Source organism: Hemiscyllium ocellatum, chromosome 44 (genome assembly GCF_020745735.1).
Source record: "Hemiscyllium ocellatum isolate sHemOce1 chromosome 44, sHemOce1.pat.X.cur, whole genome shotgun sequence".
Lineage (NCBI taxonomy): Eukaryota > Metazoa > Chordata > Chondrichthyes > Orectolobiformes > Hemiscylliidae > Hemiscyllium > Hemiscyllium ocellatum.
Genome location: NC_083444.1, coordinates 8,017,860 through 8,036,724, shown reverse-complemented (window position 1 = coordinate 8,036,724; position 18,865 = coordinate 8,017,860). Strand labels below are relative to the sequence as shown.

Sequence of the window (18,865 nt, the reverse complement as noted above, 5' to 3'; positions counted from 1 at the left end):
CGCAGGTTACAGTTTGTGTCTGTGAGTGAGTGCAGCCTTCATCCTCCCGCAGTGTCGGTGGGAAGGCAGCAGCACTGGGTAATGGAGCTTCAGTGAAGTGAGCGGCTGTAGAGAGAGAGAGAGTCTGTGTGTCGCTGCACTCCATCAGACTGCAGCTAGTAATTAGGGAAAAGTGAGGACTGCAGATGCTGGAGATCAGAGTGGAAGTGTGTGGTGCTGGAAAAAGCACAGCAGGTCAGGCAGCATCCGAGGAGCAGGAGAGTCGACGTTTCGGGCAGATGCCCTTCACCAGGAACCCGAGAGTTTTGAGCCTCCTGATTGACTCAGAGCAGTGAAAGATCAGGGCTCATCCAAATGGGAGAGAGCTGTTGTTCGGGAATGTGTGTGTGTTTTAAAATTGGAGCCCATCGCCCAACGTGGGGCTCGAACCCACGACCCTGAGATTTAGATTCTCATGCTTCACCAACGGAGCTGGCCGGGCCTCGCTCCCGCCTTTCCGCCTACTACTGTGGGGGGAATTGGCAATTACTTTTTTCCCTTGCACTCACTGCAGACACAGATCCACAGAGAGAAAGAGATGTAGAGAGAGAGAGTGACTCTCAGAGCCTGAGTCGACATAACTCTGTGTCGCCAGCAAGCCACTCAGTTCAAGGGGCAATTAGGGACGGGTAACACCCTCTGGCCTCACCAGGCGACACCCCCATCTCATGAACCATCACCAACCTCATCCATTCCCTTGTAAGGTCAGGAGAGAGCATCCGCAACTGCTCTCCAAGAGTTCACTCTCTGTGAACTTGCAGTTATCTGACTCTCTGCTGCCCCTGTCTGGGACCTGGATGCAATTCCCAGGTCTACCATTAGCTTTTCTCTGAATAAAAATAAGATTGACCAGATCTCTGTTACAGCCTGTGAACCTGCCCAAACACAGCCCTATCTTGTGAAGGCGTAGCTCCAATCAAACACACTGCACTGACAAACTACAAATACCTGCAGCAGCTCAACCTGCTGTTTCTTTTTGCAAGATGTCTTTCGGCCACTTGATGTCACGGGAGAAGGTGAGGACTGCAGATGCTGGAGATCAGAGTCAAAGGCGTTGGTGCTGGAAAGCACAGGCGGTCAGGCAGCATCCCAGGAGTGGGAGAATCGACATTTCGAACATGAATCCTTCATCAGGAATGAGGGGATGGGGCTGTGAGATTTGGCCCAGTTCCATGAAGGAGGAGAAAAACATAAGACAAAGCACGATGACAGCATCCAGGAACGAATTGGGAACGGTTCACGGAGGAGGCGAACATGGCAACCACTACACCATGGAAACTTCACAAATGCCTGATCTTTGTACATGTCATTTCTGGCTTGGAGTCACCCCTGTGATTCACTGTGACCAGGTCAAATCTCTGAGCAAGAGCTGGGACACACTTCCTGACATCAGTTGTGAAACAGGTAGACTTTCTCTTTTGGGCAGATAGATGGAGCATTTCACTTCCGGCCAGATGCTTTGACGAGTGCTTTTGACCTCCATACCCAGTGAGGTCTGTGCTGTGCCATCAAGTGTCAGAAAGACGTTTAGCAAATTGAAACAGCAGGTTTAGCTGCTGCAGGTATTTGTGGTTTGTCAGTGCAGTGTGTTTGTAGCTGTGCCTTCACAAGATAGAGTTAAAAATCTCACAACACCAGGGTATTGTCCAACAGGTTTATTTGCAAGCAATGGCTGTTGAGTTCTGCTCCTTCATCAGGGAGCTGTGGAGCAGGATCGTAAGACACCGAATTTACAGCAAAAGATCACAGTGTCATGCAACTGAAAGAATATATTGAACAAACTTAGATTGGTATTAAGTCTTTCATCATTCAGAGAGGGTTGCAGGTTTCGGGTCAGTAATATGTAAATCTCAGAACTTCTTTGAACTCACATTCTCGAGATAACAAGGTTTTATATATATATAAGGTGAATTCTCAGCTCAGACAATGCATTGAAGGTGTGAGATTAGAGTCTGTCTGTGTCAAAAGTCATTGCTTCCAAATACCCCTATCTCAGACACCTTTCTCCACTTCCTGGACCTCTCCATCTCCATACCCTGTGACTGACACAAAGTGGACATCCACTTCAAACCCACCAACTCCGTCCCCGCCTCCTGTAAAACTGCAACCCATCAGTCCCAATTTCTCTGCCTCCACCGCATCTGCTCCCAGAAGAATCAAGTCCACTCCAGAACACTCCTGATGACCTCTTACTTCAAGGACCATAATTTTCCCTCCCAGGAGGTCAACGATGCCCTCCAGTACAACTGCTCCACTTCCCACACCTCTGCCCTTGAACCCCAACTCTCCAACCGCAACAAGGATAGAAACCCCCTTGTGCTCACCTTCCACCTCACCAATCTCTGAATACAATGCATCATCCTCCACCATTTCTGTCACCTACAGTCAGACTTCACCACCAGAGACATAGTTATGAGACTGCGTGTGTGAGAGAGAGACTGTGTGTGTGTGTGTGTGTGTGTTGTGTGTGTGAGAGAGAGAGAGAGAGAGAGAGAGATATGAAGTGTGATGCCCAGTTCAATGTAATCGTGTAGGGCCCCCCCTAGTGTCCGGGCTGTGAAAAGCACATTGCTCAAGTCTCACTGAGCCCTGCTGCAAGATTTGATTGGCGAGACGGGGTCCTTCAGGGCAGAGGTGGGAATAAAGCATCATTGTTTGTGTACATTTGTACTCAAGTGAGGGTGGGGTGGGGGGGGGGGGGTGCTGACAAAACAACAGGCTGGAATGTGGGTGAGTGAGAGAGTTTGATAGAAGTGTGTGTGAACAGAGAGGTGTGTGCAGACACTGACTGGACTCAGCCTTCGTGTGAAGATTGAGCACGGAATGGGGTGGGGTTAGTATGTGTCAGGCTGGCCGAGCGGTCTCAAGTGCTGATTTAAGCTGCAGCTTGTCTTTGAACTGACGGTTTTTGTCTCTCTCTTGATTGTGTGCGTTTATTTTTTTTTCTAACCTCATAAATGAACTGGAGTGTGAGCTTGTGATAAAACTGACCCCTAACCCACCCCCACCCCCGCAAGGCACCTGCTGCTGGGGAGTCAGACTCGCTTCCCCTGCCCCAGGCGGGTTTACAGCGCCGCAGGTTACAGTTTGTGTCTGTGAGTGAGTGCAGCCCTCATCCTCCCCCAGTGTCGGTGGGAAAGGCAGCAGCACTGGGTAATGGAGCTCTCAGTGAAGCGAGCGGCTGCAGAGAGAGAGAGAGAGTCTGTGTGTCGCTGCACTCCATCAGACTGCAGGGAGAAATTAGGAGAAAGTGAGGACTGCAGATCAGAGGGAAGTGTGATTAGTTTAGATTACTTACAGTGTGGAAACAGGCCCTTCGGCCCAACAAGTCCACACTGACACGCACGAAGCGCAACCCACCCGCACCCCTACATATACCCCTTGCCTAACACTACGGGCAATTTAGCATGGCCAATTCACCTGAATTGCCCGCACATCTTTGGAAACCGGAGCACCTGGAGGAAACCCACACAGACACGGGGAGAACATGCAAACTCCACACAGTCAGTCGCCTGAGGCGGGAATTGAACCCAGGTCCCTGGTGCTGTGAGGCAGCAGTGCTAACCACTGTGCCACTAAAGACATGGGCGCATACCAAATGGGAGAGAGCTGTTGTTCGGGAATGTGTGTGTGTTTTAAAAGGGGAGCCCATCGCCCAACGTGGGGATCGAACCCACGACCCTGAGATTAAGAGCCTCACGCTCTACCGACTGAGCTAGCCGGGCCTTGCCGAGGGTAGTGCTGGAAAAGCACAGCAGGTCAGGCAGCGTCCGAGGAGCAGGAGAATCGGGGTTTCGGGCAAAAGCCCTTCACCAGGAACCCGAGAGTATTGAGCCTCCTGATTGACTCAGAGCAGTGAAAGATCAGGGCGCGTCCAAATGGGAGAGAGCTGTTGTTCGGGAATGTGTGTGTGTTTTAAAAGGGGAGCCCATCGCCCAACGTGGGGCTCGAACCCACGACCCTGAGATTAAGAGTCGCATGCTCTACCGACTGAGCTAGCTGGGCTACGCAAATGCATGGCCTTCTACTGCTGTGGGGGGAATTGGCAATTACCTTTTTCCCATGTACTCACTGCAAACACACAGATCCACAGAGAGAGAGATGTAGAGAGAGAGAGTGACTCTCAGAGGCTGAGTCTACACAACTCTGTGTCGCCAGCAAGTCACTCTGTGAGATTTGGCCCCCTTCCATGAAGGAGGGGAAAAACATAAGATAAAGCACGTTGACAGCATCCAGGATCGAATTGCGAACCGTACACGGAGGAGGCGAACGTGACAACCACTACACCATGGAAACTTCACAAATGCCTGACCTTTGTACATGTCATTTCTGGCTTGGAGTCACCCCTGTGATTCACTGTGAACAGGTCAAATCTCTGAGCAAGAGCTGGGACACACTTCCTGACTTCAGTTGTGAAAGAAGTAAACTTTTCTCTTTTGAGTCATCACAGGCAGATATAATGGAGCATTTCAGTTCCTCCCAGCTGCTTTGACGAGTGCATTTGACCTCCATACCCAGTGAGGTCGGTGCTGTGCCTTAATCTCAGAGAGATATTTTGCAAATAGAAACAGCAGATTGAGCTGCTGCAGGTATTTATGGTTTGTAAGTGCAGTGTGTTTGTAGCTGTGCCTTCACAAGATAGAGTTACAAATCTCACAACACCAGGATATAGTCCAACAGATTTATTTGGAAACAATGTCTGTTGAGTTCTGCGCCTTCATCAGGGAGTTGTGGAGCAGGATCACAAGACACAGAATTTATAGCAAAAGATCAGTGTCATGCAACTGAAAGAATATATTGAACAAACCTAGATTGGTGTTAAGTCTTTCACCATTGAGAAAGGGTTGCAGGTTTCGGAGCAGTAATATGTAAATCCCAGAACTTCTTTGAACTGTCATTCTCGAGATAACAAGGTTTTAAATATATATATATAAAGGTGAATTCTCAGCTCAGACAATGCATTGAAGGTGTGAGATTAGAGTCTGTCTGTATCAAAAGCCATTCAAAAGTCATTGCTTCCCAATACCCCTATCTCAGACACCTTCCTCCATGTACTGGACCTCTCCATCTCCATATCCTGTGACTGACACAAAGCGGGCATCCACTTCAAACCCACCAACTCCCACCGCGCCTCCTGTAAAAGTGCAACCCATCAGTCCCAATTTCTCTGCCTCCGCCACATCTCCTCCCAGAATAATCAATTCCACTCCAGAACATCCCAGATGACCTCCTGCTTCAAGGACCATAACCTGCACCTACACCTCCCCACTTGTCTCCATCCAAGGTCCATAAGGATCCTTCCACGTCTGGTAGAGATTTTCCTGCATATCCAAACACCTCATCTGCTGTGTCCATGCACTCGATGTGGTCTCCTTTACATTGGGTAGACAGGATGTCAACTTATGGAATGTCCCAGAGAACAACTGCGGGACACACACACTAAACAACTGTAATGACATGTGGCCAACCACTTCAACTACCCTCCCACTCCGCCAAGGACATGCAAGTCCTGGGTCTTCTCCAATGCCAAATCCCAGCCACCCAATGACTGAAGGAAGAACGCTTCATCTTCTGCCTTGGGACCCTCTGCCCACGCAGACTCAATTTCAATTTCAACAGTTTTCCAATCTCCCTTCCTCCCACCTTATCCCAGATACAACACTCCAACTTGGGGTTGCCCTCTTGAACTTCCTTCCCACCTATCTGCTCCACACACTGCTCCGATCTATCGCCATCACTTTCCGCTTCTCAGCTACCTCCCTCCTCCCCGAGCCCCACTCCCCCTACCATTTATCTCTCAGCCCCAATGGGCCACTGCATTCCTGATGAAGAGCTAATGCTTGAAATGTTGACTCCCCTGCTCCTCGGATGCCACCTGACCTATTGCTCTTTTCACCAACACCTTCCACCCTGACCTCAGGTTCACCTGGACCACCTCAGACACCTTCCTCCGCTTACTGGACCTCCCCATCTCCATTTCTGGCGACTGACTCAATGCAGACATCCACTTCAAACTCAACAACTCCCACCCTGCTGCTACCCTTTGACACTGTTCTATATCTCTCTCCTGAAATGCTTCACCTCACCACTAATAATTCGCCCTTCCATCCTGCTGGAGGGGAGCTAACTCACAAATCTGGTGGGAAATCATTCAACCTCATTTGATGGACCAGGTGGAATTGTTAAGGACCACGGTGTGTGCGTGTGGGGTAGTGTGCATTAATGGTTTGAGAATATTTTTTCCTCCCCCCCCCTTTCTGACAAAGCAACAAGTTGTAAAATATGTATATGAGAGAGAATGCATTTGATAAATGTGTGTTTGTGTGTGAGTGTTAGTGAGTTTGTGTGTGTGTCTGTGTGTGTATGTTTATGTATGTGTGCATGTGTGAGACTGTGCGTGTCTGTGTATGTGTGACCTTGCGTGTGTCTGTGTGTGTCTGTGTGTGTGTGTGGATGTGTGTGACTGTGTGTTTGTGTCTGTGTGTGTCTGTGAGAGAGAGTGCACATGTGAGTTGTGAGTGAGTCTGTCTGTAGGTGGGTGTGTGTAGTGCAATGGTGGTCATCTATAGATTAGATTAGATTACTTACAGTGTGGAAACAGGCCCTTCGGCCCAACAAGTCCACACCGACCCGCTGACGGGCAATTTAGCATGGCCAATTCACCTGACCCGCACATCTTTGGACTGTGGGAGGAAACCAGAGCACCCGGAGGAAACCCACGAGAACGTGCAAACTCCACACAGTCAGTCGCCTGAGGCAGGAATCGAACCTAGGTCCCTGGCGCTGTGAGCCAGCGTTGCTAACCACTGTGCCACCGTGCCACCCCAACCACTGTGCCACCGTGCCACCTTGGAGGATGGTCACCCGAAGGTCTGAGGTTGTAGGTCCTGCACTGCTGAGGTGTTCTCCAACTGGGAGAGTGCACTCCTGTCTGTTGATTGTTGTGTGGCGCCCATTCATCCGTTGTCGCAGCCTCTGTTCGGTTTCACCAATGTACCATGCCTCAGGGCATCCTTGCCTGCAGCGTATAAGGTATACAATGCTGGCTGAGTTGCATGAGAAAGAGAAAAACCCATATACACGTATGCACTTGTGGGGTGAATTTGTACTTGCAGAGTTACTTTGCTCAAAAAACTGCATGAATCTATCTAAGCCTCTATTAACTCATTTTTTTTTAGGTTGGAATCAGTCTGAACATTATGGCACCGACAACAGAACACAGGGGGCGAACACCTTCAACATCTTATCTGGGCTGATACCAATTGTTACAGTTGAAAATGTGTTGCAGGTTAAAGCACAGCAGGTTAGGCAGCATCCAAGGAATAGGAAATTCGACGTTTCGGGCATAAGCCCTTCATCAGGAACCAGCAACACATTTTCAACTGCATCTCCAGCATCTGCAGACCTCATTTTTCTTTTACCAATTGTTACAGTTAACCTGAGAATGTAACTTTTGGAAAAAGTTTTGTGAATTACATATGAAAGAAGTTAAATTATCATGGTCATTCGAACAGATGAGAGATTTAACAAACAGTCAAGGTATTTTTCAATGTATAATTTCAATTACATCACACTGTAAACTTTTGCTGTAAATTGTGTGTCTTACAACTGCGTCCTCCACACCCACCTGATGAAGGAGCAGCGCTCTGAAAGCTGTTGCTTCCAATCGAACCGCTTGGACTAGAACCTGGTGTTACGTGATTTTTAACTTTGTACACCCCAGCCCAACACTGGCACCTCCAAATTAGGAAAAGGATTTTTTATATGTATACAGAAGCGAGGTTGGCGGGGAGGAGGAAATGAGGGAGAGACCAAAGAGAAAGAGAAGAGAAAGAGAGAATTTATGTTGAGTCAGCTGACCAAAGAGGAAGTGAACGGTGTTCAAAGTTTAAAGATGGGAAAAAGTGAGGACTGCAGATACTGGAGATCATAGTCGAGGCTGTGGTGCTGGAAAAGCACAGAAAGTCAGGCAGCATCCGAGGAGCAGGAGAATCGACGTTTCAGGCAAAAGCCTTTCGCCAGGAATGAGGATTGTGAGCCAACGGGATGGAGAGATAAATGGGAGGGGGAGTGGGTCTGGGGGAAACGCAGCTGAAAATGTGACATGTGGATGGAAATGGGACTGAAATTGGATAGATTACCAATGTATTTCAGGCTATCCCCAGGTGGACTTAGACATGTACAAGCCCGATGCCAACGCATTGTTCCCATAGTGTAGTGGCTATCACGTTCGCCTCACACGCGAAAGGTCCCTGGTTCGATCCTGGGTGGGAACATTATGCTGCGGTGCTTTTATCTTCCTTTCGGGAAAAAGGCCCGCACTCACATGTTCCCCCATCCGAAGCTGAGAATTGATTCCTGGGGACAGCGTCAGTGAGAGGTCAGTGGAGATTTTGGAGTGGGTCAGAGAGCTGTTGGAGAGAAGGTGTGTGTTTCTAAAGACGTCAGTTACCCAACATGGATCTTGGAGCCACATCCCTGAGATCCAGGCTCTCTCTCACTGTCAGAGAGATGGAGGACTGGAAATCAGAGTCCTGAGTGTGGTGCTGGAAAAGCACAGCAGGTCAGGCAGCATCAGGAGCTGGAGAATCAAAGTGTCAGGCAGACGGCCTTCATCAGGAATCAGGCTGTGAGCCGAGGGGGAGGGGGTGTGGGTTTGGGGATAAGATAGCTGAAAGTGCGATGTGTCGATGGAAGTGGGGGCAATGGTGATAAGTCAGAGAGGAGGGCAGTTCCGATTTAGAAGCTTGGATCTGGGATAAGGTGGGGGTAGGGAAAAATGAGGAAACTAGTAAAATCCACATCCCGTGTGGCTAAAGGGTCCCAGTACGAAACATGAGGCTTTCTTCCTCCAGTCTCTTCCTTTATTTCAAAAATATACTTTATTCATAAAACAGTTGGTCATACCATACATACGCAAACATTTGCATACAGAGATCAGAATTTATCATTTGAATATACAGGTCTGTACGTTTATCAACCGTATGTCCACATATTTAGCTGAGGTGTCAGCAGAGCCCAAAGACTGCGTGAGCCCCCAGTTGTCGGGTGGATTGGCCCTGCTCAATTACCCCATAGTCTGCAGGCAAATGGATTAACTGTGGGCTAGGACTCGATGACTCTCCTTTGACACATTGTTCAGTCCGAAATCTGCGCTGAACGACTGGGTGGCAGGACAGTAAGGGAAAATAAGAGTGAGGGGTGTGAGTTTGGGCCAGTTCCCTGAGGGAGGAGTAAGACAGAAAGCAAGGCATAATGTCTCCACCCAGGATCAAACTGGGGAACCATTTGTCTGTGATTCAATGTGATTAGACACAATGGCAGCGCCAGGATATTGGCTACTTCTGTGCAAAGTGCTGTGCAGACGCTGACACTGAGAGTCTCTTTGTATCTCCACCTCTGTTTCGGTGTCTGTATCACCCCCTGTCTCTCTCTTTCTATATTTTTCTCCCTCTGAATCTCCCTCTCTCTCGCTATGTCCCTCTCTGTCTCTGCATCTCCCTCTCTCTGTCTGTATTTCTCTCTCTCTCTGTCCTCACTCACCCGGTGTCTGTATTTCTCACTATGTACCTATCTCTCTCTGTCTCTCTGTCTGTCTGTGTCTCTGTGTGTGTGAGCTTGGACGGTGTGGCAATGCTGAGACACAATGTGAAAGCTGCAGGGTGCGAGAAAGACCTGAAGTCACTGGAGCAGAAATTAGGCCATTCGGCCCAACGAATCTGCTCTGCCATTCTATCATGGCTGATAGGTTTCTCAACCCCTTTCTCCCGCTTTGTGGAGCCAGTGGCTTGGAGGTGTCAGTGTGGCCGAATTCGACAGATGTGCGTGGACTGTTACTGTGTGGATTCTGGATTAGAGTGGTGCTGGAAAAGCACAGCAGTTCAGGCAGCATCCGAGGAGCAGTAACATCGACGTTCCAGGCAAAAGCCCTTCATCAGGAGTACAGGCAGAGATAAGGGGTGGAGAGATAAGTGAGAGGAGGGTGGGAGTGGGGAGAATGTAGCATAGAGTACAATAGGTGAGTGGGGGAGGGGATGAAGGTAATAGGTCACGGGGGAAGGGTGGAGTGGGTAGATGGAAAGGAAGATAGGCAGGTAGGACAAGTCATGGGGACAGTGCTGAGTTGGAAGTTTGGAACTAGGGTGAGGTGGGGGAAGGGGAAATGAGGAAACTGTTGAAGTCCACATTGATGCCCTGGGGTTGAAGTGTTCCGAGGCGAAACATGAGGCGTTCTTCCTCCAGGCATCTGGTGGTGAGGGAGCGGCGGTGAAGGAGGCCCAGGACCTCCATGTCCTCAGCAGAGTGGGAGGGGGAGTTGAAATGTAGGGCCACAGGGCGGTGTTTTTGATTGGTGCGGGTGTCTCGGAGATGTTCCCTAAAGCGCTCTGCTAGGAGGCGTCCAGTCTCCCCAGTGTAGAGGAGACCGCATCGGGAGCAACGGATACAATAACTGATATTAGTGGATGTGCAGATGAAACTTTGATGGATGTGGAAGGCTCTTTTAGGGCCTTGGATGGAGGTGAGGGAGGGGGTGTGGGCGCAGGTTTTGCAATTCCTGCGGTGGCAGGGGAAGGTGCCAGGATGGGAGGGTGGGTTGTTGGGGGGTGTGGACCTGACCAGGTAGTCACAGAGGGAATGGTGTTTGCGGAAGGTGGAAAGGGTTGGGGAGGGAAATGTATCCCTGGTGGTGGGGTCATTTTGGAGGTGGTGGAAATGTAGGCGGATGATTTGGTTTACGCGAAAGTTTGGAGGGTGGAAGGTGAGCACCAGGTGGGGTTCTGTCCTTGTTATGGTTGGAGGGATGGGGTCTGAGGGCGGAGGTGCGGGATGTGGACTGATGCGTTGGAGGGCATCTTTAACCACGTGGGAAGGGAAATTGCGGTCTCCAAAGGAGGAAGCCATCTGGTGTGTTCTGTGGTGGAACTGCTCCTTACTGAGTTTGCCTGTGAGGAGGCGCTGCTGAGCGTGAGTCAGGATGGCCGAGCGGTCTAAGGCGCTGCGTTCAGGTCGCAGTCTCCTCTGGAGGCGTGGGTTCGAACCCCACTCCTGACAATAGGTGCTTCGTTTTCAAATTCCCCAGTGCCTCTTCTGTGGACTGCAGTGTGAAAGATGCAGTTTGCGAGGAAGACACTGGAGCAGAAATTATGCCATTCGGCCCATCGAGTATGCTCTACCATTCAATCCTGGCTAATAAGTTTTTCAACACCCTTCTCCCGCTTTGTGGAGCCAGTGGCTTGGACGTTTCAATGTGGCTGAATTTGAGAGAAGTGGGTGGACTGTTACTGCGTGACTTTACTTGTGAGGGGAGAGGGGAGGGACACAGGGTTGTTGTGTCAGTCCGGGTGGCCAAGCCGTCTAAGTCACTGCGTTCAGGTAGCAGTCTATTGTGGAGGCGTGGGCTTGAGTCCCACTCCTGATAATGAGCGTCTTGTTTTCAAATTCACCACTGACTGGACTGTGATCATGTTAACATTATTGTTCCCGGATGATTTACAAAAACTGTTTGTGTACAGCACAGACCCTCCGCCAGTGTCGATGATAAAGGCAGTGGCACTCTGTAATGGATCTCTCAGTAGAATGAGCAGATTCGGGGAGAGAGAGTGTCTGTGCATACCCATCACTGAACTCAGATCAGTGACAGTGTCTTTAACAAGCAACATGCTCAACCAACTGAGCTAGCCGGGCTTCACACTGCCCGCTGCTCCTACCTTGTGCCTGGTTGTGGTCCATTTGTTCCCTCTATTTCCCCAGTGATGTTTTCTGTTTCAAATACACAAGTGCTGGGAATCGGAAAATACAACCGACATTACTCACAATCCACAGCTTGGATTTGACACAACTCATCCAGGTTCCTCCTCCTTCTGCTGCTGTGGGGGGATCCTGCAATCACCTCTCTCCCACACACTCACAACCTGCAGCATTTACACTGTCACAACCGTCAAGCTCTCTCTCACACACAAAGAGAGAGAGAGATGGAGTGGGGAGATGCAGGGACAGAAATGGTTAGAGAGAGAGACAGAGACAGAGAGAGAGAGAGAGAGAGAGAGAGAGTTTAAGGTCTATACGTTCCTGTGAGGGTGAAAAGGCAAGGGTGGCAATAGTAGGGACCCCGGGATGACAAGATATATTGAGGCTTATACACAGAAACAGCAAGTATCCCAGGGTTGAAATTACATAAATTGGCTTAGGCGAGAAGGGGCAAAAGCCGTGCTCCAGAGCAATTTCCGTAGTGTCGTGGTTATCACGTTCGCCTCACACGCAAAAAAACCCCTACTTCGACCCTGGGTGGCAACGTTGTGCAGCTTTCTGCCTTTTTCTTGCTTACGGGAAACAGGCCCAAACTCTCACATTCCCCATTCGAAGCTGAGAATTGATTCCTGGGGACAGGGTCAGTGAGAGGTCGGGGAGATTGCGGAGTGGGACAGAGAGCTGTTAGAGAGAAGGTGTGTGTATCAAAAGACGTCAGTCACCCAACATGGATCTTGGAGTCACATCCCTGAGATCCAGGCTCTCTCTCCCATTGTCGGAGAGAATGACCACTGCAGATGCTGGAGGTCAGAGTCCTGAGTGTGTTGCTGGAAAAGCACAGCAGGTCAGGCAGCAACAGGAGCAGGAGAATCAACCTTTTGGGCAAAAGCCCTTCACCTGGATTGAGGCTGTGAGCCGAGGGGATGGTGCGTTTTTTGGGTTGGGGTTGGGGGTAGGTAGCTGAGAGTGATATAGGTAAATGGTGAGAGATCGGAGAGGAGGGTGGAGCGGATAGGTTGGAAGGAAGAGATGGACAAGGGAATCGCTGGAGGTAAAGAGGGGATACAGGGGTTTACTGAAGAAGGAAATCAGGAGGGCGAAAAGTGGACACGAGGTAGCTTTGGCTGAGAAGATTAGGGTGATTCCAAAAAGGTACTTTAAATATATCTAATGAAAGAAAGAATAACAAGAGAAAGAATATGGTCCCATAAGGCCCTCAATCACTCAGCACCATCACCTGGCATTGTGTAATCAAATCTCTCTGCTGCCGGAGATTTGAACAAATGATATTTTCCATCCTCTCATCAAACCCGACCTCCTCCAAATGAGGTGTTGGCTCTCCCCAATGGGAGAGGAGCTCACTCTTGTATTCATTAGTCCCAGCTGGAGGAGCTGGGAAGGTGGGGAGGGGTTCTCACTGAGGGTTTGGGTAAATGGGAATTGGCAGCAGCATGAGCCAGTGGGAGGTGTGCAAAGGCAGCGCTGCGTCAGTGAGAAACTCTCTGTGAGTGTGTGTGTGTGTGTGTGTATGGCCCAGGACAGTGTGAGTGAGCAAGGGCCTCCAGAATATCCTGGATGGGAAAGGCACTTTGTTCAAGTCACCAGGAACCCTAACACGAGATCTGATGACACAATGCCAGGTTATGGTGCTGTGTGATTGAGGGACCCTATTCTCTCTAGTTATTCTTTATCCTTTAATATACTGAACGTACCACTTTGGAATCACCCCAATCTTCTCATCCATATTTCGTGCCCCCCTTTCACTCTCCTGATTTTCTTCTTCTGTAAACTCCTGTATACCCGGTGTACCTCCAGAGATTCCCATGATCTCAGCTGTATGTATCTAAGCCACGCGTCCTTTTTTTCTATTCAAAACCTCAGTATATCTTGTCATCCAGGGGTCCCCACTATTGCCACCCTTGCCTTTCACCCTCACAGGAACGTATAGACCTTAAACTCTGGATATCTCACTTTTAAAGGCCTCCCACTTGCCAGAGGTCCCTTCGCCTGCAAACAAACTCCTCCAATCAATCCCTGCAAGCCCCTGTCTAATCCCATCCAAATCCGCCTTGCCCCAGTTTAGAACTTGAACCTTTGGACCAGTTTTGCCTCTCTCCATAACAATTTTAAAATGAATACAACTGCGGTCACTGGTCTCAAAGTGCTCCCCCACTGTCAGCTGCATCACCTGTCCTTCCCTATTTCCGAAGAGTAAGTTGAGTTTTGCCAAATCCCGTGTAGAGCCCTTTGTATCCTGCTTGAGGAACCTTCACTGAACGCACTTAACAAATTGCACCTCATCAAAACCCTTAACGCTGTGTTAGGAAAATTAAAGTCCCTTACTATGACAAACCTATTACTCTTGCAAGTCTACCCAGTCTCCCTGCATATTTCTTCCTATAATGCCCGTTGACTATTTGGGGGCCAATAACGTCACCATCCTCTCCTTATTTCTTAGCTACGCCTACAAAACCTCACTGGATGACACTTTAGCTACTCCATCTCTGACTATTGCTGTGACACTCACCTTAATCGTAAATGCAAACCCCACTCCTCTCCTTCCACCACCTCTGTCCTGCCTAAAGCACTTGTACCATGATGCATTAACCTGCCAGTCCTGTCTCTACCTTAGCCATGTTTCTGTAATGGCTGCAATATCCCAGTGCCATGAACCGATCCACGCCCTGAGTTCACTGGCTTTACCTGTCAGCCCTCTTGCACTGAAATAAATGCAATTTAATCTGACAGACATTCCTTGTTCCCTGTCTTGTTCCAGCCTGACCTGTCTCTTCAACCTACTATTTCTAATTACAGTATTTCCTTCCAGCATTAGCCTTCCTGCTGTTGAGGATCCAATTCCCTCTGACAATCCAGTTTGCATCCTCCCTTGCAGCACGAACAAACCTGGATGCCAAGATATTGGTCCCCCTCCAGTTCAGGTGCAACCCTTTGCTCTTGAACAGGTCACCTCTGCCCCAGAAAAGATCTAAAAATCTAAATCGCTCCCCCACATCAATTCTTTTGCCATGCATTCATTTGCCATATCCTCCTGTTCTTACCCTATCTAACATGTGGAATTGGAGGTAATCCAGAGATTATCCCCAAGGAGATCCCGGTTTATATCTTTTATTCCCAGCTCTCTATAATCACTCTGCAGGACTTCATCCCTATTTCTACCTATGTCATTTGTGCCAATGTGCACAATGTGGTTGAGGGCCCTGTCAGCCACAGTGGGTGGGAAAGCACAGTCATGGAGGAAGCAAGCCATGTCAACAGCACTGATCTGGAAGGTGGCATCATTCAAACAGATGCGACTCGGTGAAGGGACATGAGGGGACTGGGAGAATGGGATGGAGTCTTTCCAGGACGTGGGGTGTGATGAGCTGTGGTGTGGGTAGCTCTGGGAATCAGTGGCTGTGTAATGGATGGAGGTGGAGCGTTTATTCTCCGAAATGGAGAGAGCGAGGTCAAGAATAGGAAAGGAAATGTTGGAGATAGACAATGTGAAAATTACAGTGGGGTGGAAATTGGAGACAAAATGGACGGATATTTCAAGGTCCGGAATGAGGTAGCACTGAAACCGTTATCACTGTACCAAAACACAGAATTGTGGGAGGGGGCCAGTGGTCCTTGTTCCACGTATCCCATAAAGGGGCAGAAGTAACTGTGCGACACATGCTGGTGCCTGAAGCCACTGCTTTGCAGAAGTGAGATGAATTAAAGGAGAAACGGTTCAGTGAGAGACTAGGTTCAGCCGGGTGGAGGAGAGGGTGGTGAATGGGGAGTGTTTAGATCTCTGCTCGAGGAAGAAGCTGAGAGATCTCAGACCACCCCGGTGGGGAATGGAGGTGTAGACAGATTGGACATTTTGGTGAACAGGAGGCCATTACGGCCAGGGGACTGGAAATTGTCGATATGGTGGAGGGCATGAGATGCAGTTAGATAGGGACTGGACAAGCGGGTGGAGAATGGTGGCGAGGTAGGGATATATGAGCTTGGTGGGGCAGGAACAGGTTGGTACAATGGGCAAATGTGTGAGAGAATTAGAGTTCGAGAGGTGTGGACTGACCTTTATGAACCAATTCTGCCCGGACTGTGAGCATTGTGGAGCCCATGGCTGGTATGTGTCAGGATGCTCGAGCGGTTAACAGCACTGCATTCAGGTCACAGTCTCACCTGGAGATGCAGGTTTGAATCCCACCCCTGACAGTGAGGGCGCATTGTAAAGTCATGAATGACTGGATTGTCACCTTGTAATAAAATTGACACTTCAGGACTGGAACACACAACCTGTTGATGTGGTGTCAGAAATTAAATAAAAATTGAAAGAACTGCAGATGCTGTAAATCAGAAACAGAAACAGATTTTGGTGAAAAGTTCAGAACTGAGAAGTAAATTTTGCTTCATCTCCACAGAGGCCGCGAGACCTGCTGAGCTTTTCTCGCAAATTTCAGAACTGAGGAAGGGTCACTTGACCTGAAACGTTAACTTTAATTTCTCTCCACTGATGCTGTGAGACCTGTTGAGCTTTTCCAGCAATTTCTGTTTTTGGCCCAGCTGTTCGCCTGCGTCTGTGAGTGAGTGTGAACGTGTGCAGCCTCTGGCTTTGCAGCAGTGTGTCGATAATAAAGGCAGCACTAATAGAGCTCTCAATAAAGCGAGTGGCTGCAGAGAGACCATGTGTTCACTGCACCCCTTCGGAGAGAACTGGGCCTTTTTAGTTACTAATGATGCAGAGGTGCCGGTGTTAGATTAGTGTTGACAAAGTTACAAGACTCACAATATCAGGTCATAGCCCAATAGGCTGATTTGAAAGTTTCAGCCCACCCCTAACAGTGAGGGCTCATTTCAATGTCATGAACTACTGCAGTGTGACCTTGTGGTAAAATTAACACTGTCCACAGATGCCATGATGGATGTGGTTGGTGATAGTTCATGGGATGGGGGCGTCATGAGACACTTCATCTCAGGGTCGTTGGGTACAAGACCCATGTTGGGTGATGTGCTCCATTTGAAAACAGACACAACCTTTCCCTAACAACAGCTCTCTCCCATTTGGATGCGCCCTGATCTTTCACTGGTCTGAGTGAATCAGGAGGTTCAATACTCTCGGGTGCCTGATGAAGGGCTGATGACCGAAACGTCGACTCTCCTGTTCCTCGGACGCTGCCTGACCGGCTGTGCTTTTCCAGCACCACACTCTTTGACTCTGATCTCCAGCATCTGCAGTCCTCACTTTCTCCTAAATTCTCCCTACAGTCTGATGGAGTGCAGCGATACACAGACTCTCTCTCTGCAGCTGCTCCCTTCACTGAGAACTCCATTACCAAGTGCTGCTGCCTTTACCAATCATAACCAGGAGAATTTCAGAAAAAAATACAACCAGGGAATTATAATTTCCTCAACTCAGAGAAAAAACATTCATCGAAGTGACCATTCTGCCCACTTAGCCTGTGTTGGAGGAAGAGGGAGGGTTCTTGCTGGAGGGTTTGGATAAATGAAAATGGACAGCAACATGAGCCAGTGGGAAGTGTCAAGGCAGCGCTGAGTGAGTTAGGAAGCTCCAGCGTCAACCCATTCCCTGTTCAGCTCAGTGTGAAGCAGAGCTGAGTCATCACCCCAAAAGCATCCCATCTCCTTTGAATCCTTCAGACCAATGGGGTAGTGATGGGCACCTGCATGAGCCCCAAATATGCCTGTCTGTTCATTAGGTACGTGAAACAGTTAATCTTCCAAAGTTAATCTGGCACAATTTGCCATCTTTTCCTCCATTACATCGATGACTGTATCGGCGCCACCTCGTGCTCCCACAAATAGGTTGAACAGTTCATCAACTTCACGAACACATTCCAATCTGACCTCAAGTTCACCTCGACCATTTCAGACACCTTCCTCCACTTCCTGGGCCTCGCCATCTCCATTTCTGGTAACAGACTCGATCGGACATCTACTTCAAACCCATCAACACCCACCAAAAGAGAAAATGCTGGAAAATCTCAGCAGGTCTGGCAGCATCTGTAAGAAGAGGAAAGAGCTGACGTTTCAAGTCTAACTGACCCTTTATCAAAGCTGGCCCATCAACTCCACCCCACCTCCTGTAGAAATGCAACCCATCAGTCCCTATTTCTCTGCCTCCACTGTATATGTTCCGAGGAGAATCAATTCCACTCCAGAACATCCCAGATGACCCCCTACCTCAAGGACCATAATTTCCCCTCCAATGTGGTCACCAATGCTCTCCAATGCATCTCTTCCACTTTCCGCACCCTTGCCCTTCAATCCCACTCCTCCAACTGCAACAAGGATAGAACTGCCCAGTCCTCACCTTCCACCTCACCAATCTCTGGATACAATGCATTATCCTACATCATTTTCCCCACCTACAGTCAGACCCCACCTCCAGAGATAAAGTTCCTTCTCCACTTTTTTCAGCATTCTGCAGTGACCATTCCCTCATTAGGACCACGCCTCCCCACCAAAAGAAGTGTAAAACCTGCACCTACGCCTCCCCACTCACCTCCATCCAAGGCCCGAAAGAATCTTTCCACATCTGGTAGAGATTTTCCTGCACATCCAAACACCTCATCTGCTATGTCCATTGTTCTTGATGTGGTCTCCTCGACATTGGGATACAAGATGCCAACCTGTGGAAAGTTCCCAAGAACATACCCGGTACACACAAACTCTACAACCATACAGACCACTTCAAGTGCCCCTCTAACTCTGCCGAGGACATGCAAGTCCTTGGCCTCCTCCACTGCCAAATCCTAGCCACATAATGACTGGAGGAAGAACACTTCATCTTCCACCTTGGGACCCTCCAACCACACAGAACCAATGTCAATTTCAGCAGTTTCCCAATCTCTCCTCCCCCCACCTTATCCCAGATCCAACCCTCCAACTCAGCACCACCCTCTCGAACTGTCCTACTGTCCATCTTGCTTCCCACCTATCTGCTCCATACTCTGCTTGACCTAACACCTTCCACTTCATCTACCTACCATTCCCAGCTACCTTCCTCCCCAGCCCCACTCCCCTTCCCATTTATCTTTCAGCTCCATGGGCCACCCCCACCCCC

At 49.2% G+C, this 18,865-nt stretch overlaps 1 protein-coding gene and 4 non-coding genes across 5 annotated transcripts in view; 2 read left to right on the top strand and 3 right to left on the bottom strand.

Moving 5' to 3' along the window:
- LOC132835355 (myelin-oligodendrocyte glycoprotein-like) overlaps positions 1 to 18,865 on the bottom strand; it is a 315,935-nt gene that overhangs the window by 18,568 nt on the left and 278,502 nt on the right. The window lies entirely within an intron of this gene.
- trnak-cuu (transfer RNA lysine (anticodon CUU)) lies at positions 3,692 to 3,764 on the bottom strand. The gene has a single exon. It is a non-coding gene; the product is annotated as a tRNA-Lys (tRNA).
- Positions 3,972 to 4,044, bottom strand: trnak-cuu (transfer RNA lysine (anticodon CUU)). Its single transcript has one exon. It is a non-coding gene; the product is annotated as a tRNA-Lys (tRNA).
- trnav-cac (transfer RNA valine (anticodon CAC)) lies at positions 8,243 to 8,315 on the top strand. The gene has a single exon. It is a non-coding gene; the product is annotated as a tRNA-Val (tRNA).
- trnal-cag (transfer RNA leucine (anticodon CAG)) lies at positions 11,009 to 11,091 on the top strand. The gene has a single exon. It is a non-coding gene; the product is annotated as a tRNA-Leu (tRNA).